Source organism: Lissotriton vulgaris, chromosome 7 (genome assembly GCF_964263255.1).
Source record: "Lissotriton vulgaris chromosome 7, aLisVul1.2, whole genome shotgun sequence".
In the NCBI taxonomy this organism is placed as follows: domain Eukaryota; kingdom Metazoa; phylum Chordata; class Amphibia; order Caudata; family Salamandridae; genus Lissotriton; species Lissotriton vulgaris.
In genome coordinates this window covers 458,367,793-458,393,083 of record NC_141695.1, presented here as the reverse complement: position 1 = coordinate 458,393,083, position 25,291 = coordinate 458,367,793, and the positions used below count along the sequence as shown (strand labels likewise).

At 47.4% G+C, this 25,291-nt stretch overlaps 1 protein-coding gene across 3 annotated transcripts in view; it reads right to left on the bottom strand.

Moving 5' to 3' along the window:
• The window catches only part of LOC147701860 (uncharacterized), a 94,574-nt gene extending 71,159 nt beyond the window's left edge, over positions 1–23,415 (bottom strand). Inside the window, exons 1-2 of one of the 3 annotated variants that reach the window (XM_086930491.1) lie at positions 23,238–23,338; positions 20,192–21,717 (exon numbers count right to left, since the gene is read on the bottom strand). The gene's annotated coding sequence lies outside the window, so the exon portion shown is untranslated. Of the gene's footprint in view, positions 1–20,191; positions 21,718–22,600; positions 22,947–23,237 lie in introns of those variants that run through there. The other 2 variants (XM_086930492.1, XM_086930493.1) reach the window with 2 other exon arrangements.
• Positions 23,416–25,291: the final 1,876 nt, after the last annotated feature.

Below are 25,291 nucleotides of genomic sequence, written 5' to 3'. Positions count from 1 at the left end.
CATTGTTTATCTACTAAGAAGAATTTCTGCTGCCAGGGGGAAGGGCTGCTTTCGACAAGTATTTGGTCACTCCAGCTGGGAGCTTATGTTACAGCCATTCAAAGGAGGGCGTGTGGGGGCTGAAGTCTGGTGGAACGAATAATAGGACAGTCTAGTTGGGGTGGGGGTGGTAATGCAATTAAGAGGAGAGAGAACAATGGGCTGTTAGAAAAATCCCCAATTTCCCTCTAGCCTCAAAGGATTCTTGCTTCAGACACAACACGCATGTATGCAAATCATGATGGATTTATGTAAATACCGAGGGAGCCTGGTCTTTTATCAGGCCTTTTTCGTAGGACGAACCGTCACTAAGGACAAGCACAAAAATTAAATGTAGCTTCTAAAATTCAAGTGAGATATATTGAAGTCGAAAATATTAGCAAAAGGCGGATTAGGAGGGAAGCCGGATGGGGGCAGGAGAGCCTGGTGGGGGGGGGGCGTGAATGCGCGAGGGGAGGCAGGCGGATTAAGAGGGAAGCCTGATGGGGCGGGCGTGCCTGTGGGAGGGTGATTGAGAAATGTTGCCGATGCGGGAGGGAAGCCTGATGGGGGCGGGAGAGCCTGGTGGGGGGGCGTGCCTGTGGGAGGGTGATTGAGAAATGTTGCCGATGCGGGAGGGAAGCCTGATGGGGGCGGGAGAGCCTGGTGGGGGGGCGTGCCTGTGGGAGGGTGATTGAGAAATGTTGCCGATGCGCGTGCATGTTTAATCACGTGGTTCACGTGAACTACATGAAAACCGCGGGGCTGAAAGCCCTTTGGTTTGAAGATGTTTTCGCCACTTGAATTCTCGCTCCGCTCGATGCGCTTGCGCACATCGATAGGTCGCGAGACCTAAAAAGTGACGTGTGCAAGTTACAAAAGAGGGGCGGGAGGAGGCCCTGAAGACTAATTGCTCCCGCGCAACGTCGGGACGGGCTGCTCGTTATATAATAAAGTGGTTAAACAGAGGAAAGATGAGGTCCTAAAAGATTAATGGAATAATTTGGCCAGTGCAGCGAATCTAAATAACACAAATGGTTTTTGGCAATGGGTCAACAATATGAGATCTATGGGCCACAATCTAACTCCCCTGAGCTGTAACATAACAAGTGAAGCCTGGGTAGCTCATTTTTCCAAAATATACACAGCTCCTGCTCAGAATGAGTTTCATATAGATCTTCAAACTGATGAAGTTGAGGATGCTACTGACCAAAGTTTAGGCCATAAGGCCCCTGGCCCAGATGGGCTCTATATCAATCTTATTAAGTACAAACCAGAATTCTGGGCGCTGCTATTGCTTAATGTTTTTAATAATTTAACAAGCTCTCATATCTCCAGCACATGGTAAATGTAAATGTAGAGTATTTATATAGCGCACTTCTACCCGGAGGCCTCGTAGCGCTGTATTCATACCGCTGTGGAACCCATCCTGGCTTTCCTGTGAAATGTCCACTCCTGGGCACCCCCAAGGTGAAGCCAGGCATCCTCAGCGCTGCTGGGGCCGTTGTGGAGATTAAGCAAGCTATTGCCCAGAGTCACAGAGTGGGACCCATGATTAGACTAGGCACCGAGGCGAGAATTATCAGGTCCGGGGAAATTGAGTCCAAGAGCCGCCGAGGAGGGAATTGAACCCTGGTCCCGGGCCAGACCTCTGCATCAGGGTCTGCCACTCTAACCAATGAGCCACGCTTCTCCGTCATCTAGCATCATAGTCCCAATTTAAAAAAAAAGGAGATAGGTCCAACCCTAGTTGTTACAGATCAATCTCCTTGATCGACAACACTTTGAAGATAATCGGGCGGGTTTTATTTAATAAAATCAAGAGCTGGGCTGAGGATGAATGCATTTTAGATAAATGTCAGCATGGGTTCAGAAGTTAACTGGGAACCGTAGAGCAATGCCCTAACTTAAATCTGATAATTGGTAAATATACCATAGCTTGTCAGTCCCCAGTTTACCTGCTCTTTATGGATCTTAACTCAGCATTCGATTTTGTAATTAGATCACGTCTTTGGCAACGTCTTTTAAAGTATGGGCTGGACGAGGCTTTAGTATATTTTTTGGCCTACTTACATAGGGACTTGGGAGCTAGGGTAAGGATTAGTAAGGACGGGGCAGTATCTTGATTGGCAGAGGGGTTAGGCAGGGATGCGTACTGGCCCCTCTGCTTTTCATTTTATACATTAACGAGTTGAATAATGATCTGTCCAAATTGACTAAGGACGTCCCAATGATTAATGGCAATGTGTTACCTGCTTTGTTGTGCATAGACGATGCGGTCCGAATGGGCCGCACACCCAATGCACTCGCACTTTAGTTGGGAGCTTTGTGGATTTTATGAACAAGCTGGACCTTTGCACAAATTAAAAAACATTGTTTTTAATGAGTTGCGGACCCAAAAAACACTCTGAAAATGCAATCCATTCTGGCTCTGAAAAATTGATATGCAAAATTGATATGCACACCCACTTTCACACTATGAGCCAGATGGCTCCTGGGCAGCCCATCTGGCTCATAGCAGGAGAACATTTTTAAAAGCTACCAACTTGATTTTGTGTCTACCAGAACCAAGAACTCATGTAGTGCTATCCCTGTTAAAAATATATAAAACTCAGTGCCTACCTACCGCAAGATATGGAGCAGAAATCTGGGGTCATGTAAATTGTAATAACATTCAGGTAGAAGAAAACCGATTTTGTCGGAGAGTCTTTGGGGCACCGATGAGTTCTTCCTCTTTTGTCTGCCATCAAGAGTTAAAATTATCATTTATTGAGGACATTAGGACCCACCCAGGGTTCTTCTGGATAATAGTATGGCAAAATCCAGATGCTACGCTAACCAGAGATATCATAGTTGATTGTCTAAACTGCAACAAGGGTGGACACATACCATGGTTGGCAGCTGTTTAGACTAGCCTGAGTATTGTAAATCTGTATCACAAACAAACAGAGAAGAGCGGGTCAAAGGGATACAAAGTTTTAAGACCCTTGCCTGGTTCAAATCCCCAGATACACTATATGAACAACAAAAGAAACCAGGGAGTCTAGAGGCCAGCTAGTTTGGTCGGGCTGCCCATACCGACTATCAAGTCAAAAGGTACCCAGGTCACCACAAGACAGCCTCTCAGAAGGGGACAACTACTGGTTAGTGAACAAAACAGAACACTGCACAGACACCAAATCTATTCAAAAACTGATTGACAAAATCCAAACCATCAGATAGTGGATTCCCATCAAATAGACTTGGTGATCAGTCATATCATCTGGCCATCCAAAGTGTGAATAAGCTCGTCCCCTGGTCATAGGGACACAACTGGTGGATGGTCTTGTATTTGGTCCACAGTTAACTACGACCCGCCATCCGATAGCTGTTTTTTGATGGTTTATAAAGGAAAAGTTCAGTGCAACAAAATAACAAAAGTGGTGAGTTAAAATAGGGTGATGTGCCCTCCAAACACAAACTTTTATTCCTTAGCCGAACAACATCCCCTAATTAAAAACCATAACAGTGCAAAGAAGACAGTATCAGCAAATATCTGTCCAAAAAAGGGGCCAACATGTTTCTGCCTAACGGACAATCAATCCCTCGGCTTTCATCAGGGCCTCTGTTCTTATGATTGTTGCGACTGCTATTGAAAAAACACTGTGACCAAATGAAAAATACGTGCCAAACATTAAATAATAAAGGTTGGAAACGATATAACCTGTACCAACCGTGATACACTAATCCTCCATGTCATTAGAAAGTATGAATCTATGGAAAAAATATATTTATTATTGTTAGTGTCATGTAACAGCGTTCACTATTCCCACAAACAGGTGTGTTTCCCTGCACATATTCAAAAAATAAATTATTCATTTTTGCCCACCCGTTATGACAGGGGAAAGGACCTCACCTCACCTGGACCGTGCTCAGGTCTAGGAGGCACCGCTCTATGGATATGAAAGATGCAAACAGAAAGGAGAGACACCATAAGGCTACTCTATGCGCAGTTCCAACAATGTACCCCTACCCCCTCTGCTGTATATGTCAACTTCCTCCATTTCTAGCCAAAAGACAAACTAGTCACATAAAAACCCCCACAGTCTTAAAGTATCCCTCCTGATAGTCGCACAAGGATTGCAATACACATCCTCCATTATTCTACAACTGTCATTATGCCGAATGAAATAGTTCCAGGCTTCCATTTATTAGTATCAAACTTTTAGTAATAAATGTTTTTATTGATAATCATAAGACCAAGATACAGCAAAACTGCAAAAGAGGCGCGGGTCAGTCCAATGACCTACCCATAGCTCAGTGTAGCGGGAAGGTACAAGACATTAGCCATGTCATGAGACAACCACGTTATACACAGCAAGCCGCCTACAACCCAGGCTGGGCCGGCCGCGTCATAAACACAATGAGGCTAGAAAGCGTCCCCCATACCCATCGCCATATTTGCCAGGTGAGGAGGCGTGTGCTCCTTATCAGTACTACGCAATCTGAGTCCAACCAGCCTCATCTCTTGCACCTTCCTGATGCCATAGCACCCCAGAGTCAACCGTCGGCACATCGCACCTCAATCGCCAGCAATAATCAAAAGGAAGAAAAACCCCTCCTAAACAATCCCATCCCGACCCAAAACCCAACAAACCCTTCCGACCCCTGTAATGCTTCCCTTCCCATCCTCCCCTACCCTCCTCCCCTATAGTCTATGGTTCTCAGCTACTCTCTCCGTTGATCTCCTCCCTACTTCGGAGCTGGGTCAGTCCCTCTCAACTCTGGTTCGATCTCTGTCAACCTCAATAGTCGAAGATATTTCGGACAAGTTACCTCTGTAAACTCAGAGACCAGGAAGGATAGAAATGGCTTCCATAGTTCAGCATAACGAGCCCCCTTCCCCGCCCTAGACAGCGACAGTCTTTCCATGGCCAGAACCATACAGAGGCGATTTGCTTCGTTCGCCAGTGTGCCACAATATTCTGTATTGCTGACCCTAGAGCAATGGCTATCAGTCGGCCCCTTCGGAATTTTAAGGGATAGGTCAATGCATTAGGTAGCCCCAGGAGGACGTAGGCGGGAAAGCGTGGGATATCTGTGTCGAAATGAGTGTCTACTTCTGTTAATATCTGGCCCCAATAGCCCTGTAAACATTGACACTCCCAGAGTATATGAACTAGCGTGTCCACTTGACCGCAGCCACGCCAACAAAAAGGGTCCTTGCCGCTGTACATTTCATACAGGCGCTCAGGAGTATAATAACAGTAGGTCGCCACCTTTGTGAGTGTAACAGTAAGTCCCATATGGTAGGCCGAGTGGCGCGCCCTGTAGTACACCCCCGCCCATTCCTTGTGAGTAAGGGATCTCCCCAGTTCCCGCTCCCATCTCGCCCTGCCTGAGTTGTATCTGTATCTGTGTTTGTGCATGAGCATGTTATCGAGGTCCGAGATCAGTTGTTTGTCCGTGGAACGGGTGATCAGCCAACGCTCAAAAGCCGTCAAGCGTCTGACTGCCAAGGACCTCACCTCTGTGTTGAGTGAACAATGTCGGACCTGCAAGTATCGGAGTCTCTCGGATTCGGGCATGCCGAACTCCTGACGGAACTGCGGGAAAGGAACCGCACCCTCTGGGCCATAAATGGGATGGAGAGCACGACAACCGGCAGGCTTCCAGCATGCAAAAGCTTTTTCATCCAGTCCCGGTTGAAAGTCCGGGTTCCCGATAATGGGGGTAAGGGGCGAAGGGAGGGTGGTAAGTTCTTGACTAACCCCCACTCGATCCCAAATTTCCAATGGTACACGTGTGATAAAGGACGCATAGAGATTAGGGGGTCTATGTTCTCGACGCGTAAATGGGATTTCCTGTAGGGTCCGTCCAGTGACATCCTGGTCTTGAAACAAACAATGCTTCCCGGATTCCCATCTGACCCATTCCGACAGGAAGCGCAACTGAGATGCTTGAAAATACGTTGCCAAGTCTGGGATCCCTATCCCGCCATGGTCTGGTGCCAGCATTGCTATCCGCAATTTCAGGCGGGGCTTCCTCCCGTTCCATATAAACTGCGATAGTTCCGACTGCATCAGTTTTATCCAGCCTCGTGGAGGAGCCAAGGGGATCTTGCGGAAGAGGTATAGTATTTGAGGAAGAACCGTCATTTTGACGGCAGCTACCCTGCCCAACCAAGATAGCGGGTAATACCTCCACTGCCCCAACTCGCGTCTAATTTTCTGCCTTAGGTGGAAGTAATTGATCTCTACGGAAGTCTGTAAGGAAGGCGCCAGTTGTATCCCCAGATAAGGGACTGAGTCTGAGGCCCACTGTATGGAGAACTCTGCCTGCAAGCAGGCGCGCGTGCCCGTTTCCAGCGACGGGTCGAGGGCCACCGTCTTAGTCATGTTCTCTTTGAAGCCCGAGACCCGGGCAAACTGTGCTAGGTCAGCAATGCACGCCGGAAGAGAATTCCGGGGGTTGGCTAGTGATATCAACACATCGTCGGCATAAAGGCTAATGGTGTGGACGTCGCCTCAAAATTTGATTCCCTGCACCTTCGGGTCTAACCGAAGTAGTTGCGCGAGAGGCTCCATATAAAGGGCAAACAACAGGGGGGATAGCGGGCAGCCCTGTCTGGTGCCCCGCTCGATCCCGAACCTAGGAGACATGCAGCCATTGACCCGAACCGTGGCAGAAGGGAACTTATAGCAGTTCAAAACCCTGGTGCAGAATTTGGGTCCCATACCAGCCTTCACTAATACCCTCTCCAAATAGGGTCAGTGCACCCTATCAAATGCCTTTTCGGCGTATTTGGCCAACATCATGTATTTGCCTTCCGTGCGGGCGGCTTTTCTAGAAGGTGGAAGGCCCTTTTGGTATTGTCAGAGGTCTGTCGGTCCGGAATGAATCCAGACTGATCTGGATCGATCAGTCCCCCCATGTATGGTCCCAGGCGGGAGGCGAGGATCCCGGTGTAAAGTTTGAGATCTACGTTTAGGAGAGATATGGGTCTGTATGCTCCGCACACTGCGTGGTCCTTACCCGGTTTGGGTATCACAGCGATAGACGCCTCCAATAGGTCTCTCGGGATCGCACCCTCCTCTGCGAAGGAGGGAAAGAGTCGGGCAAGTAGTGGGGCCACTTGGGCACAGATTGTTTTATAAAAACTCGCTGGGAAGCCGTTCGGGCCGGGAGCTTTACCCAACTTAAGTCGAGAGATTGCCCTGATCACCTCCTCCGGGCGAATGTCTCTCTCTAAGCAATCAATCTGGTCTTGTGTCAAAGCAGGTAGGGGGATGGCCGCCAGAAAGTCCGCCTCCACCTCCGGATCAGGTGAAACAGCCCCGGCTATAGCGTGATCTCCTGTCACTGTTACGCCGTCCTGCCCTCGTAGTTCCCGTACTTCCCGTCTCTGCGTGACCTGGCGTAACTTATGCGCCATTAGGCGTCCACATCTGTCTCCTCCCGTTTAGTACGCGTGGAGCAGTCGTAGGGCTGCGTATTCTGCCCTATCCAGATCTAGGGCTGCCAGCTGCTGGCGGGCAACTTTCAACTGCCTCCATATTCTCGGGACCCCCTTCCTCCTGTGTATCTGTTCTAATTCCCTTGTCTGTCGCGTGAGCTCGTCTCTTTTGGCCTGACGTTCCGCGTTCTCTGCTGTCGAGACAGAAATAAACTCCCCTCTAAGGACAGCTTTCAGCGCGGCCCACTGTGTTGCCAATCTGCTGTCGAGACAGAAATAAACTCCCCTCTAAGGACAACTTTCAGCACGGCCCACTGTGTTGCCAATGTAGTGTCAGCGTTACTGTTATGTGTAAGGTAGTCTGCTATTACGCTTTGAATTCTGGAGGCCACCTCCTTCCTATTCAGTAACGATTCTCGAAGGCGCCATATTCTACGAGAGGGTTGCGCCGCAGGCACAGACAGACTGACCGCAACCGGTGCGTGATCGGAAAGGAAAGCCATACCCATGTCGACGCTAGTGACAAGCGCTTGGGTAGCTGTGGAGACGAGCAGGTAGTCTAGGCGCGCATATGTTTTATGGGCAGCTGAAAAATATGTATAATCACTCTACCCGGGGTGGGGCGTGCGCCAGAGGTCCCCCATCCCAGATCCCGAACTCGAGACAAGCCCGTGGCCGTGAGCGCTCCCACCTGTGTAGTGCGTTGACTGGACCTGTCCAATACATTGTCAAAAACCAGATTCAGGTCTCCGCCCAGCACGAGGTGACAGTCTGTCGTGTCAGTGATGTCGGTGAGTTGTCTGAGTAGGAATTTTTTTGACCTTCATTGGGTCCTATAGATCGTGCCAATCGTGTAAGTCATACCCTCCACTGCAAACCTGTATACCAACAGTCGTCCTTTAATTTCAGCAGTTTTGCCCAGCACCTTCCCTCTAAACTTTTGTGCCACCAGAATTGCCACCCCGGCTTTTTTTCAGGGCAGGAGAAGAAAAACTGGAGGGGGAATCTGCAGGATCTAAGCCGATGGCAATCCCTATCTAGAAGGTGTCTCCTGTAGGAGGCAAAGGCCCGCTTGGGACTGTTCTAACTGGAGCAGGATCGCTTTGCGCTTAACCGGGTTGTTCAGACCCCTCACGTTTAAAATGAGGATAACTATATCATCCGTCCGCATCTATAGGAGTGTGACCATGACCCTGCTGTGGTAGCAGCCTTGCGTGTGCCCCTCAGGAGCCCAAGACCTATCCCACCTCTCTGAGCCCAAAACCCTGGAACAGGGACCAACTCTTCCCTTAAGTGAACCATGGACCAAACACTCAACCCCACCCAGTGCCCCCCCCCACCCCTCAACTGCAAACTTTGGTAGTCCATCATCTAGAGATGAAAAGGAAAAAACCCAGCACAGGGTAGTCTTACTAGTTTGTCCGGGAGCACTCTCCCGCCAACGGCCGCGTGGTTTGAACGGGTAACTATGCCACTAGTTCTCAGTGGGTCCCTCACCCCGTGGGTCAACACCACCATCTATGGCCACTGCCTCCAGTGCTGCACGCTGACCCCCTGCAATTTCTGTCGCTGGAAGTCTCTTCACTCTTTTCCGCCGCTGCTGCTGGCGTCATTGGGGCCTGTGCTCCTCCGTCTCAGAAGTGGCTCTCTGGACCTCGTCTTCTTCCTCCGGTTGTTCAATACCCAACAAATGGCAGGCCTCCGAGACCGACCGGAGCTGGTATTGTTTGTTCTCCAATCTGAAGAACAGACGGAAGGGGTGTCCCCCGCTATATGGAATGTTCTTCTTTTGTAGGTGGGACGTGACCGGTTTGAAAAGACGGCGTTTGTGCAGCGTGAGGGCCGCCAAATCCTGGAAAAGCAGCGGCGACGTCCCCTGGAACGAGATCGGGTGCTTCTGTCATGCCTTCTGCAGTATCTCCTCCTTGGTGCGAAAGTCCTGGACACACGCCAATATGTCTGGAGGGGGCGCCGTCGACGCTCGGGGAGGCCCCGTTCTATGTGCCCTGTCGAGTTGGAGGGTCGAGTCCAATGGGCGCCCCAGCACATGATTGAAGAGTTCTCTGGCATAGCGAAACGTGTCCTGGGTGGCCTCGGACATGGCAACATTGCGAAGACAGATGTTGTGTCGTCTCGAACGGTTCTCCAAGTCCTCCATGTGAAGCTGAAGATCCACCTGCTGGTCATGCAGGCGGATGATTTCTTGCTGCAGGGCTGCCAGTTCAGTGTCTTTATTGTCACTTTTGGTCTCCTGGTCTGCCACCATTTCTCCCAGGCCGTCCATCTCACGCCGGACTTCCCTAATTTCGCTGGCAAATTCTGTCTTGAAGGTTTGGATGTCATCCCGTAGGGATGTAAAAAAGGATTCCAGAAACGCCTTCGTGATGGGTTCTGATACGTTGTCCGTGCCCTGCTCCATTTTCTTTGGGCCTGGGACCAGAGTATCTTTCTGTGGGTGGGGGTCTGTGTTTTCGCAAAGAGGTCTTTAACCGTTTTGCCGCGGGTGCCCCTGCCAGCCGACATTCATTGACCCCGGTAAGCGTTCTGCTCGGCTGTTCTGCACCCCGAGCAGTAGGCCTAGTCTCCCTCCCTGCCGCGCCTGCAGGGCGATTCCGGACCGCTGCTGTATCCGGGCTCCCAGCTCGCCACGTCTGGCGCGTTCGCCTCCCTTCACCTTGCCAGCACCTGCTCTTCGGCCTCCCGCACCTGGCCGAGTAAACTCTGGGGCAACCGGTCGCTTCCACAATCTCCCAGGAGGGTCACACACTCCTCTGGGCACTCTGGCACCTGCCGCAGTCGGCCCCCGGGTGTCCTCTTCACCTTTCCCCAGCTCTCGGGCCGGTGGGCGCCATGCTCTGGACTCACAGAGTAGTGGCCTCCGATTCTAGACCTCCTCTGATTCCTCGGGCTGCGTGATCCCGGTACCACGCGGGGCACCCTCAAGTGGCGTCGCAGCCTTTAACGGGCCTACGGGACACTGGCCTCACGTGCCTCCGTCGAGTCACCACCTACATCCCTGGTAAGGCCTGTCTGTCAGGGGCACCCCCTCCATCTTAAGCGCACTCTGCCGCCTCATGGACCTCTGACTCTCGGGTCGGCCGCCAGGGGACCCCGCACACCAATCCACTCCAGGTCGCCTCCACCGCACCACCGGCTGCAGATCCCGATCCCCGGGGCCCTCGGCGCCACACTGCGGCTCCACTGCTCCCCCAGGTCTCCGAGGCCTCGGGGACTCCCTCTGTTTATTCGTGGCCGCCGCTGCAGGATACAATACGGCTCACGTTCGGGCGCTACAGGCGCGGAGTATCAGCGGCCTTGTGTCCGCCTAGCTCGGGGCCCTACAGTTTCAGTCGGCCTCCTCTCCTCCGCTCGGCCGGGCCTCGTTCTCAGCGCCGTGGGGGATGGGCGCCTCGCGATCTCCGAGAGTCAGGCGGCTCGGTGCGCGTGGTGTCTCTCTTCCGGTGGGATCTCCGGACCCCTTCCGCTGTATTCGCGGTTCTGACAGTCCGCGGGCCCAATTCTGTGGGCCCCGGTGTGCCAGAACCGGTGCTGTAATACGGCCGTCGGCAGGAGCAGTGGACTCACATGTCTGCTCTCGCCGCCATCTTGGCCACGCCCCCAGTATCAAACTTTTAAAAGAAATTGAAGGGAGATATATGTTAATCTTCATTACTATACTGAAAAGTCTGGCCCATTACAAGTGTTATGTGGTCTCCATATGTATCTACCCCAAATCCTTACCTCTCAGTCGGTACCTCAAGCTCACTCCTGAGACTTGGGGGAGGTACCAGCCGGAAGAGATAGAGCGTTTTATCCCTATAGCACTTTGGGAACTACTTTTACAAAACTAACATGGCACATTGATATTAAGCAAGCCAATGACATGTTGCATTGCGTGAGGATCGCGCAGGGTGACAAAATGTTGAAAAACCCAAGCGAACATGGCGTATTAACACCCAACAAAATCATCATACGTTATAATGCGCGAAAGTAGCACAGGGAGATAAAATGTTTTTAAAAAACGGAGGACGCCTACTGTTTGGTGTTTTCAGATTACTGTAACTTCGCCACCATTCTTTATGACGCCTCCAACTCTCGCGGCAAGTCAGACGCGGGAAACTAAAAAGTGACGTCACAGCGTCACTGATTGTAGTCCCAGAGAATCGGATACTTTTATTCACCTCTCCAATAATGATCATAAGCTCAGGGACCGCCTAATTGTTCTTACTTAGGGCAGGACAATGTTAGTTTCTTAATCTTTATGTGTTTCTTTGGAGAACTACGGGATGACGTCATAACGCCCCCTGAGTAGTTCCAAATCCAAAAATTATCGTCTTTCAAATCGGCTCTTCAACAAGGGTGTCAACACCCACTGGAGCATTGTCATTATTGGTCATACACTGAAAAGCAAAGCCCATCCACAGTGGTCGGTAACAATTAATGTAGTTGGGCCCATTTTTGCATCCTGATCAGTGCTACGATCTTTACTGTTGATAGGGCTCACTAGTGTATATTACTCTCTGCCCGGTGAAGGCTACACTGATCGACACCCCCAAGGTGTATGGTTGGTATCTTCCAGTCACAAATAGACTGTAAAATATGGCGAAATTATATCTGCAAGCCTAGGATAGAGAACCCGATGCAACCGGAACTATGCTTTCAAAGCACCCCTGGTCAGTTCGTACTCCTTATCTTGTTTGGTCTTTAGATTGGAAAATATATACTGCATGCATGTTAATTGTCAGGTGTCGCATATCACCAAACCAAAAGTTATGAAAACAGACTACATAAGGACAGATTAGTGCTTATGTACTGAATTGTGACAAAAACTGACCCTACTTATGTATATCCTACACAAGGTCTGAATCCTACAGTGAGGTCCATGGAATGTCATCATTTAATCCCTCTGTGTCTGTATGAAGATTAAAAATCAATTTTTGTTCTTTCTGAAACAAATATCTAGAAACATCGCCTATATGCGTGGGTATAAACGGTTTCTCTAAAACAGTCTACTGAAAATCTGTTTCGCTGTGTTGCTTCTCTAGGAAATGTCTAGTTAGCTTAGTCATGGATTTCTTGCAGTGGAATGCGCTCTTATGTTCTAGCATGCGTGTGCGTACCTTGCGGGTAGTAATACCCACATACCTAATGGATCATGAACATGTTAACAAGTAGATCAGATTATTACTGTTACAGTTACTGAAATTTGACTGTGACCAGGGTCTGTTGGTATCTATATCAATCTCTGTGGAGTGTTTCGTCTGAGGGCAAACTGAACAACCGCCACAAGGGTGGTGTCCAACTGCAGGTGGTAAATTCCATAGGGTGCCCAACGCTATTTTGGGATTCTCCTTTGGACGAGTGTGCACAAGGCAGTCTCAAATACTACTTGCCCTTTTGAAAGCAAAAAGCGGCAAAGCGATCTGATCATTGCTATCATTGAGAATCCGCCTGTGGTTTCTTATTATTTTCTGGATGTTATTGCTCCTAGTATTAAAAGTACTTACAAATGTGAGTCTTCCACTCGGAGTTTTGGGAACTGGTGGTTCCAAAAGAGCATCACGGTTATTATTGTTTGCTCTCTTTCTGGATTTTTTTTTTATCAGTGACTTTGGGTAATGTCGCTCTCTCAATTGTAATGACAGATTGTTAGCATGGATTGTGAAGTCCTCATTACTCGAACAGTTACTACGCACCCGTAGGAACTGTCCATACGGTGGATTCTTGCGTAGAGACTTAGGGTGGTGGCTATCGTAAAGATGTAAAGAATTTCTTGCCATTGGTTTTCTATATAGCTCACTCTGCAGGCCTGATCTAAAAAGGCTAGTCTTTCCTTATGTGCCTCCACCGTAAACTTCAGGTATTGGTTCCTGCTGTTTAACCATAGATGGAATTCGTCAATAGAGTCTAAGCTCCCTCTCCAGACCACCAACACATCGATGTAACGCTTCCACCATCTAATCGATCGTGGAATGGGTTGGTGGGGGTAAGTACATGCTGTTGTTCAAAATAATGCACGACTACTGGACAGAATGCCTATGGCAATTAAATGATGAACACCCATATTTGATTTTACAACAAGACCCCACTGAAGATCTTATGAAACGGATCAGGTACATAGTGGAGGAGGCATCATCAGAAGGATGGATTAATCAGAATGAGGCAGTATTTCTAATAGCTGAGCACCCGGTCACAGCATACTTTTACATTCTTCCGAAAGGCCACCCCCCGGAAGACCAATTATTTCCGGGATAGAGTCAGCGTTAGAACCTTGTTGAAGACCCGATTTGAAAGACGATAATTTTTGGGTTAGAACTACTCAGGGGGACGTTATGATGTCATCCCGTAGTTCTCAAAAGAAACACAAAGATTAAGAAACTAACATTGTCCTGCCCTAAGTAAGGACAATTAGGCGGTCCCTGAGCTTAGGATCATTATTGGAAAGGTGAATAAAAGTATCCGATTCTGCGGGACTACAATTAGTGACGCTGTGACTTCACTTTGTAGTTTCCAGCGTCTGACTTGCCACGAGAGTTGGAGGCGTCAAAGAATGGTGGCGAAGTTGCCGTTATAGGAAAACACCAAACGGTAGGCGTCCTCCGGGTTTTTCTTAACATTTTATCTCCCTGCGCGACTTTCGCGCATTATAACGTATGATGATTTTGTTTGGTGTTAATACGCCATGTTCCCTTGGGTTTTTCAACATTTTGTCACCCTGCGCGATCTTCGCGCAATGCAACATGTCATTGGCTTTCTAAATATCAATGTGCCATGTTAGTTTTGGAAAAGTAGTTCCCAAAGTGCTATAGGGATAAAAACGCTCTATCTCTTCCGGTCAGTACCTCCCCCAAGCCTTAGGAGTGAGCTTGAGGTACCGACATAGAGGTAAGGATTTGGGTAGATACATATCGAGACCACATAACACTTGTAATGGGCCAGACTTTTCAGTATAGTAATGGAGATTAACATATATCTCCCTTCAATTTCTTTTAAAAGTTTGATACTAATAAATGGAAGCCTGAAACTATTTCATTAGGCATAATGACAGTTGTAGATTAATGGAGGATGTGTATTGCAATCCTTGTGGGGCTATCAGGTGGGATTCTTTGAGACTGTGGGGGGTTTTATGTGACTAGTTTGTCTAGAAATGGAGGAAGTTGACATATACAGCAGAGGGGGTGGGGGACACTGTTGGAACTGCTCATAGAGTAGCCTTATGGTGTCTCTCCTTTCTGTTTGCATCTTTCAGATCCATAGAGCGGGGCCTCGTAGACATGATCACGGTCCAGGTGAGGCGAGGTCCTTTCCCCTGTTATAACGGGTGAGCAAAAATAAATAATTTATTTTTTGAATATGTGCAGGGAAACACACCTGTTTGTGGGAATAGTGAACGCTGGTACATGACACTAACAATAATGAATATATTTTTTCCATAGATTCATACTTTCTAATGACATGTAGGATTAGTGTATCATGGTTGGTACAGGTTGTATCGTTTCCAACCTTTATTACTTAATGTTTGGCACGTTTTTTCGATTTGGTCACAGTGTCTATTCAATAGCAGTCGCAACAATCATAAGAACAGAGGCCCAGATGAAAACAGAGGGATTGATTGTCCATTAGGCAAAAACATGTTGGCCCCTTTTTTGGACAGATATTTGCTGATACTGTCTCCTTTGCACTGTTCTGGTTTTCAATTAGGGGATGTTGTTCGGCTAAGGAATAAAAGTTTGTGTATGGAGGACACATCACCCTATTTTAACTCACCACTTGTTTTTTTGTTGCACTGAACTTTTCCTTTATAAACCATCAAAAATAGCTATCAGATGGCGGGTCGTAGTTAACTGTGGACCAAATCCAAGTTGTGTGGCCTTTAGTCCCTATGATCAGGGGACGAGCTTATTCACACTTTGGATGGCCAGATGATATGACTGATCACCAAGTCTTTTTGATGGGAATCCACTATCTGATGGTTTGGATTTTGTCAATCAGTTTTTGACTAGATTTGGTGTATGTGCAGTGTTCTGTTTTGTTCACTAACCAGTAGTTGTCTCCTTCTGAGAGGCTGTCCTGTGGTGACCTGGGTACCTTTTGACTTGATAGTCGGTATGGGCAGCCCAGCCAGACTAGCTGGCCTCAAGACTCCCTGGTTTCTTTTGTTGTTCATATTGTAAATCTGTCTCATATTTTTACAGATCCAGGAAATCTGGCAGGCATTAATAAAAAGACTATTCATGTGGTCTTGTACGCTTACTATGGCAACCTGAGACATGAGCATGAAATTTTGAAACCCTCTTTTGCCCGGTATATAAGTATTTTAGGTATAGATGCCCCCTCCCCCCCCCGAAAATTTCCAGCTAGATATCTCTTAAAGGCGATTAATCGCTGGGACGAAGCTTGCTCTTTAACCTTAGGTCTGGCACACTAAATTATTTACTTTGCTTTCCTTTAGGCTTTAACTCTAACCTTCAGCAAATGCTTTGCCCTTGTGGTGACAGTGGCAGCCAATCTAGGTTACACTTCTTATTTTTCTGTGGTTTTTATAAGTATATAGTAGCAGCTGTTGATTCACTATTTTAAGGCCCACGATATTACCGATTTTAAGGAAGCATACAGGGAGATCGTCATGCTCAATGGGGACAATTTAATATTCTGTGTCAGTACTTTCTTGAGACTGGCTGTCCGCTCCCGTGCCTCTATGAATACAACGTAGATAGTTTTGGTTGTATGCCTGGCAGTTGAATCAATTTATATGTGGGCCGCATCATTTTATTGTCCTTATTATTAGGTGCCAAAGTGTTCGCTTTTAATATTTTTGCTCCTAAACCTGAAATACTGCACTTTTATTATCACTGAACCTATAGCTAAGTTGTAGGCTTATGACTGATGTATGATTGATTTGTTAAACTGACTATTGCACTATGTATATAATCTTGTGTATCCATATTAACATGTTCACTGCACTTATTGATTTTTAATTCTTATTTATGTAGTTTGAAGTTTATTGGTTTGTATAGCGCTGAATCACCCAGAAGGGTATCTCGGCGCTTAGTACCACAGAGATCAGCCAAGATGAAGAACTAGAAAAGGTGAGTTTTCAGCAGCTCTCTGAACTTGGGCAGATTCTGACAAATACGAAGATGAAGAGGTAACTTATTCCAAAATACAGGGGCGAGGTAGGATAATGCTTTGACTCCGCTGCGCGCTTTTTTAACTCTGGGGGTGCATAGCAACAGTTCAGAGCCTGATATAAGCACTCGTGCCGGGTTGTATATAGATAGTTTGCTAGAGAGATACGAGGGGCCTTGGCCATTGAGGGCTTTGAAGATAGTGCAGCCTATTTTGAATTTTACCCGCTTTCTCACAGGAAGCCAGTGGAGGTAGTTGAGGGGTTCAGAGGGTGTTCTGGCTGGGGTGTCAGCAACAAGACAGGCGGCAGTATTCTGCACAACCTGAAGTTCATTGAGGGGGTATTCATTAGCCGAAAATAAAAGGGCATTAAAGTAGTCAAGTCTACTTAGTATCAAGGCTTGCATTAAAGTTTTCTTGGTGGGAGAGGGTAAGAGGGGAAAAAATCCTTCAAAGTAGACCAAGAATGTAGAAGCAAGAGCCAGCAGTGTTATTAGCATGTGCCTCAAGAGTTAGGTTGTGATCAATTCTGATACCTAGGTTCTTGACCACTTCTTTAGGGGCAGGACCAAGTTCCTCCGGCCACCAGGTAGGTGACCAGCTAGTAACAGCTCCTCCAAACAACATGATTTCATATTCCCAAAGTTAAGTTGTCAAAAGTTAGCCCGCATCCAGGCAGCGATGGATTTCATGCCTCCGGAGAAAATGAGCTGTATATCTGGTCTATTTTTATCAAATGTGAGGAGCTGTGTGTCATCTGCATATGAGATGTGGGTGAATCCTAAGGATCTCATGAGTCTGGCCATAGGATAACAAATATTTAAAAAAAGGGTCAGGCTCAGGTAAGAGCCCTGCGGGACCCCCTTGGTCACTTTAGAAGTAGTAGATTTAAAAGTCCCTAGGGTGACAGTCTGAGTTCTGTCAGTTAGGAAGTCAGTCACCCACTTCACGGAAGCCCTCAAACACCTATATCTTGAAGTCTATCTAGTAGGATCTGGTGAGAAATGGCATTGAATGCCGCGGACAGGTCAAGCAGCACCAAAAGAGCTGCCTGACCCTTGTCCAGAGCCATTCTGATATTGTCAGTAACCTCGATAAGAGCTGATTCGGTACTGTGTTTGGCCCGGAAACCAGACTGTGATGCGTCTAGGTGGTGAGTGGTTTCAATGAACTCGGACAAGTGTTTGTTGATATGTTTTACAATGAGCTTGGCCTGCAGGGGTAGTAAGGATGTAGGTCTGTAGTTAGATAGTTCAGTAGTCAGAATCTTGAGGTTTTTTCGTATGGTTACTACTTGTCCTTTTTTCCATTCTGGATGAAGACTGCCTAAACGCAGAGAGCTATTAAGGATAGAGAAAATAGGGACGGCGAGCTGGTCAGCAAATTTGGCTGAAATTTTGGTAGGGATGATTTCCAGGTGGGAGCCAGATTTAGTTGTGGAGAGAAGAGATATGACTTCTATAGGACTAAGAGGAGGAAAGGAGTGTAGTTGTGAAGAGATGTGGTGTTGGCTAGTGGGGCCAATTGTGAAAGGGGTGGAGGGAATATTGGCAGAAATGATATTCTGATATAAGGTATCAATTTTTTAGAGTAAGATAAGATGCAACACTATTGCACAGCGACTGAGATGGAAATTCCGCAGTATCACAGGCTCTAGGGTTGGTGTAGGACTTAATTATTTGGAAAAGAATCCTGGAATTGGTTCCAGCTTGATCCAAATTGTGGTTGCAATATGGATTTTGTGCATATTTTTAATGTTTTTATGATAGGATGCTAAAGCGGTTTTGTAACTCGATTTATCTTGTTCTCTGTGGGAGAGTCGCCAAGTCTGCTCTAATTTTTTGCACCAACTCTTTTCGGTGCATAAGTCAGGGGAATACCACTCGGAAGAAGTGGATTTAGGGGAGTGGGTCTGTGGCTTCAAGGGGTCTGCCTCATCAAGGATGTTGATAATGATGGAATTAAAATGAGATAGTTGTTGTTCTACACCGTAGCTGAAAGTGTCTGTGTCCCAAGACAGAAAAGTGGTCGGCCCTGATTTTGTGCCAGGGTCTTTACCATCTGTCCGTGTAGGATGTGGGAGTCGGGGAGGGATTGGGACTCATCAGATGAAAGTTAACCAGGGAGTGGTCAGACCAAATCAGGGGGAGTGTTTCCCCACATAAGATGTTCTGGGAGTTGGAAAGGATGAGATCTAAGGTGTGTCCAGCTATATGGATGGGTTCATTATTAATTTTAAGGAGACCTGAAGAGGCCAGGTCCGTTAGGCAGATCACAGCGTCGTGGTTGCAGACATCCTCAATATGAATGTTGAAATCCCCTAGAAGTTGGAAATTGCGGGTGGCAAATATATGAGGAGAGATAAATTCTAGCAGACGTCTGTTAAAGTCAAGTAGCGGGCCCGGGGGTCTGTACACAAGGGCCCCTTTTCAGCTACGTTGGGGGTGGAGATCAAGCCTGAAAATGAGGCATTCAAATAGGTCAGCACACAGCTGGTCCAGAATAGTAACAGATATAGAGTCCTTATGAATTAAGGCTACACCTCCGCCAGCTCTTTCCAACCTATCAAGTCTCTGGATGCAGAAGCCGTGTGGTAGAGCCAAAGCGATCGCAGGGATAGCTGAGGGTTTAATCCAGGTCTCTGTGAGGAACCCAATATCTGAGTTTTTATAGTTTAGCAGATCCCATATGTTGGTAGCATGCTTGGGGAGGAACCTTATATTAGCTAGAAGGCAGTTCCAGATTTTAATATTGGATGGGTCAAGGGTAGACCTATGGTGGGGTTTAGTAGAAGGGTCGGTACCTATGTTGGGAGTTGCGTCTGCAATGGTGAAGCTAGGGTCAGGGGAAGTGGTAGCCTGATGTTTGCATATTTTACACGCAAAGGGTCCTTCAGGTATGCAGCCAGAATAAGCAGAGAACACACAAGGGGTCGGTCTAATCCTGAGCAGTTTGTCTCTAGTATATGAGCGCCTAAGATTGATAGTAGGTAAGGTATCTGGGGATAGGCTACCAGGGGGCTACCAGGGGTCCTGGCTCCTGGCGACCAGGGGTCCTGGCGACTAACATGTGCAGACGGGCTTGGCTTTGGCGTGCCCGCTGCGCGTCTCGCCAAGCATTGGATTTTAAAGGTTTTGGCCGCTAGACCGTCACCCTCCTTTCCGGTCTGAGCCGGAAATGCCCCAGATCGCTCCCATCAGCACTACCTCTGTCCACTCAATGGGCGAGCCCGATTTAGACCGGAGAGGAGTGCTTGGAAGGCGGCACAGGGTAAGTGAAGAATGATGCTTTAAAACAAAATTAAAACAAGGACAAAATAGCAGGTGGTAGCAGGGCGGCAGTTACCTGGCATTCAACGCGTCCGCTGCGCGTCTCGCCAAGCATAGGATTTTAAAGGTTTTGTCGGCTAGACCGTCACCCTCCTTTCCGGACTGAGCCACAAATGCCCCAGATCGCTCCTGTCAGCACTACCTCTCTCCACTCAAAGGGCAAGCCAGAGTTGGACCGGAGAGGAGTGCTTGGAAGGCGGCGCAGGGTAAGTGAAGAATGTGAAGTGTGATGCTTTAAAACACAATTAAAACAAGGACAAAATAGCAGGGCGGCAGTTACCTGGCATTCAGTGCGTCCGCTGTAGGCACAGTCTTGGTTTTATTCTGTACTTTTATGGATATTCCTTTGTATCCGAATAAAGACCCTGAATTGACATCCAGCTGCTTCTTGCGAAGAAGCTATTCCTCCAATTCAGACATTGAGTGCTCCAGCTCCCATCTTTTTCCAACAAGTGGTCCGATGCCCGCAGTCTGGATTGTCCAGCATGCGAGAATGTAGAGGAAACTGGAATGCATGTACTTTTTTTCTGCCCTGCTTACAGGAGGCCAAAGTCTCGCTTGCTGTTACAATTGTGCAGGAACCTGGGGTCTAGACACGGCTACGAGGTCTTTAGGCTACTCAAGTATGACACAAATATGCCCACTGTGTATTCCATCTCGCGCTACTTGTATTCTATGTGGTGTGCTGGTAGAGCTATCCTAAAGAAGAGCACATAGGCCAATTCCAGTCAAACTTTATCTATTACGCCTTTTTACATATGCACTCTCGCTTTTAAATTGAATTAATTTAACCATTGCCCTCCCGGTGCACTACTACTTTGCAAATAATTAGTCTCTATAGGAGATTTAATTTTTTTTTTAACTTTTTATCCCTATATTTTATCTTGATATTGTTACTGGGTTTTTTTCTAAATGAAATTGCTACTTTTATTTTACATTTGGATATTCTGCTATACAATGTATTATCTACCTGTATCCTAAAGATATCATATTTGAATGTAATTGATATTTTGCCTAAAATTTGCTTCCTGTTTATGCATATGCACTTTATTGTCCTTTACCTCACGGCTAATGTATATTGCACAACCTTTTGTCCGGGGACATCTAATAGAGTCGTCTTTGCTAATTTAAGATCCCAGATAGGAATGTACATATCCCCAAAAAAGTGCTATCCAATTATAGCTATCTCAAAGGATGCTACTATATTTTCTATATAATGTATTTTTGTTATATGTGCTTTCAATGCCCTAGCGGCCGAAATAAAGATTTTTGACTGACCGAAAAATGTCCACCAAATGAATCAGAGTATAAATTGTACACATTTATGAAATCTGTCTTATTCATGTTCTAAACTAGATTTTTAAAATATTTTTATAAAATAATTTTATGTAAAGAGACGGAATTATGTGCAATTGTTGATCTGGTAAGAGATCTAAATCAATAAAGTTTAATTGAAATTGGTGTACGCGGTCTTGAGATAACGGATCGCAAACCAGCGTCTATTTCACTGGAAGGGGCATGAAGGCGTTGCATCTCTGGTCACATGTAATTTTTTTTTCGGACTAGTAGCACTTATTTATGTTATTGCTTTGGCTCGTCACTCCGAAAGGCCTCTTCTCGTTGTCAGGAGGTGACATTTCCTTTGATTCTGTTATTCAGTTTCTTGGTCTGATCTCCTTCATCCTGTGGTTGGTGCAGACATTGCAGGCCCATTATTTGATTGGTAACCCAAATCATATGGGGGGGGGGAAGGGCACTGCTCCGCTTGGGCCAAGCCTCGCTCCTAACCAGGAAACCGCATACTAGCTAAAAAACAAAGATAGTGTTGTGAGCTGGACAACATTAAATAATTTGTCTCATTGCTGGCAGGAGCTGCTATTCCCCTCGCTTGTTCCCCTCCCCTTGAAGCGCTCATAATTCACTAGGTCAGGGAGCACAGGTTTTGTGTAGCGCACACTTTGAACAGTTATTTCTAGCAGCTAGAGATCACAAGGGATTAACGCAATTAGCATTAAGAGCAGCATTGGGTCGCAGTTATTATCCCTACATTATCTCACTGTTGCTACTTAAGATATCTTTTGGCCACTGTTAGAAATGGGGGCTTTTGGTTAGCTAGGTTATACACCTAAGCCAGGCAGAACCCACCACTCTAGTCAGGTTAAGGGAGTTACACACAAAATAACCTCTCCTCACCCCCTTGGTAGCTTGGAAGAGCAGTCTGGCTTATCCCAAAGGCAATATGTAAAGCATTTGCGCAACACACACATAGTAGACACCACAAAAGAGACTCCACACAAGGGTATATAAATAATATTCTTTGTATTAAAAAAAAAACTTTAGCCACATAGACCACATAAATCACTGTGCCCCAAGGCACTTGTCCTATAAATGCAAATAAGACCCAGACCACAGTTATATCAATCACTTAGCAGCATGTAAAATAACATAAATCACTTTGCCACGGTCATTATATTACTCATAAGTAGCACAGGTCATAACTCACTGTGCCATAAGGCAATTGTCATACACATAACAAACCATCAATCCATTTGCCACTAGGCAATTATCCTACCCATAACATCATAGATAGGGCGATAACATAAACACATTTAAATGGCCCCTGTCACAAGAACATCATTGCTGTGCACCTTCACTGTACATATGGTGCAGGCTGTGAGAATAACAGTACCTGTTATCCGGACCATGCAGGACACCACAGCAGGGCATACGATGCAATAGTTAGGGAACACATTAAACACGAATTACATCAGAGCGGGAGATGTAGGTGAATGTCATAATTCACATGCATTACCCGTGTGCCACCTAAAAATGAGGCCCCGAGGTCCTGCGCTGGTTCTACAGGGTATACATGTATCTACAGGGTATACGGTAAAAAATATTTTTGTTAAAAAAAAGTAGCCTGAGCAGGTACGGGACCTCCGTCAAGGATTACCACCTTGTCCTGCTCTTTAATGCCCGCCCCGCACTGGCCACAAGAGTAGAGTAATTCCCCCAAGGTAGGTGATCCAGCAGCTGAGCTGCCCGCGATTGCAATGGGGGCAGCTGCAGCAAGTCTACATGTCGGAGACCTGTCTGCGTCTCGTGCGGTCAACTGGGGAGGGGGCCGCACCTTGATTTCTACCCCCGCAGCACCGAGTTAGCCACAACAATACCCTCTCCCCCACCCAAGGATGGGGTCACGACGCGAGGGGCAGACACGCCCAGCAGCCGTCGGTGGCAGAATGGCCCCAATTGCAAGTGCCCGCGAGCGCAGGGCAGCTGAGACGTGCAGAGAGTACTTGCTCGTTCCAGCCCAGGACTCTTACCGGTCCAGCCGCAGGCAGAGCTCTCCCCGCTGTCTCGGGGGCGGGACGGGAGGCGCTGCTTCTTTCTACGGTACGAGGCCCGTCTACTTCCTGGCAGTGACGTCAGGAACTCCGGGCGGCTGCGTTGGTCGGCAGGCCTCGTCCAACATTAACCATTTGCTCATCGTTTGTTTGTGCCTCCGCGACGTCAGAGGGCGGCTTAGAAATACCACTACTGCCTGTTTGTGCCTGCCCATCTGTCTATGCCTCCCCAAAAGTGCCGCAGCTGCCTGCCTGCCTACGCCTCACCGAAATCTGTTATTGCTTGCTTGAAGAGGTACAGACATGCTGTTTTAAGTAATTAATAAATGTAAAATTAATTAAAATGTATTTTTGAAGTGTAACATATGCAGATGTGAAAGGAAAATATTTGTTTTCACGATTTTTTTTGGTTTAAAGTATTATTTAAATTTGGACACAAGAAGTTTTTTTAAGTAACACACACATATATGTGTGTGTATTTTTTTTAAACTTCTTGTGTCTAAATTTAAATAATAATTTTGAGTAATTAATACATTTAAAATGTATTTAAATGTATTTTTGTAGTATAACATATGCAGACGTGAAGGGAAAATTTTTGTTTTCACGAATTCCTTGAGTTTAAAGTATTATCTATACTACTATAATAAAGCAGAAACTTTCAGGCTTTGAGGCGGGTAAACTCGGGAACCACTGCGCCAATCTACACACCCGATACACCGTTGCAATCGGCATGGTGTGTAGATGATTATAGGCTACATAAATTAAAAAAACAAACGTTATTTAAAATTTTAGATTAAAAAAAAACAGTAGTCCCTCAAAAGTAGCGCCGGCCGCGACGTGCGTGGTCAAGTTAGGAGCACGGGGAGGAGCGGCGTCCGAGGATTGGCGGACATGGCGCGCGGGAGGAGCGGTGACATCAGGAGCAGAGGACTGTTGGCGGAGGAGGAGCAGCGGACATGGCGCAGGGGAGGAGCGGTGGTGCGAGCGGACAGGTGGGAGCAGCGCCGGCGGAGGTAAGGGCACTCATGTAGGGGCAGGCGGGGGACGGGACGGGCCGGGCAGGGGATTGGACGGGCCGGGCCGGGCCGGGCGGGGGACGGGACGGGCGGCGGCAGGACGCAAACGGTGCACTACACATGTCACACAAACGGTGCATTACAGGAGGAAAAAGAGGAAAAAATGACGTGTAGCCAGAGGGGTTTTAACCTGCGTCCCTTGGGTGGAGTGGAGGGAAGGGGGTGGATAACGTGTGCACAAGGAAAAAGTGATGTGTGCAAGTTACAAAAGTGGGGCGGGTGGGGGCCCTGAAGCAAAGTAAATTACAGGAGGAAAAAGTGATGTCTGCAGGTTACAAAAGCGGGGCGGGAGGAGGCCCTGAAGCCTAATTGCTCCCGCGCAACGTCGGGACGGGCTGCTAGTTAATTATATATATGTGTGTGTGTGTGTTATTATTTTTTTTTAAAACTTCTTGTGTCCAAATTTAATTAATACTTTAAACTCAAAGAATTTGTGAAAACAAACATTTTCTGTTTTTGAGTTTACAGTATTTTTAAAGTATGTTTTAGGCAAGATGGCACCTGCTGGTCAGGCGTGCGTGTGAGAAGCTCCGTTTGGCCGTCCGGCGATTTCTCCTACCTGAGGACTCAGCGAGCTGCTTCAGGCGTACGGCACCGTCTGATACTCTGGGGCTGTAACCGCAGTACCGGCAAACCCTTCAGTGGTCAGTGGGGGCCGTAGTTGGCGGTGTGGCTGGCGGCAGTGCCGGCGACTCGGAGCTTGGAGCCGCCGTGACTATCTGTGTTGTCGGCTGGAGGAGAGCGGCGTTTCTCTGCATCGGTTTTTGGATTTCTCGCGGGAAGAGAGACGCCTGGTAAAGACTGCGGAGGTCTGGTAAAGCCTGTGGTGGTTTGTGGGGCTGTATCCGGCACAAAGCCCCGGAGCTGTGTGGCTGGCGGCGGCTCAAAGGTCGCGTCCATCATCAGGCTGATGGTGCGTGGTGAGGCGGGTGAAAGGTAGAGGAGCGGTGGCTCTGT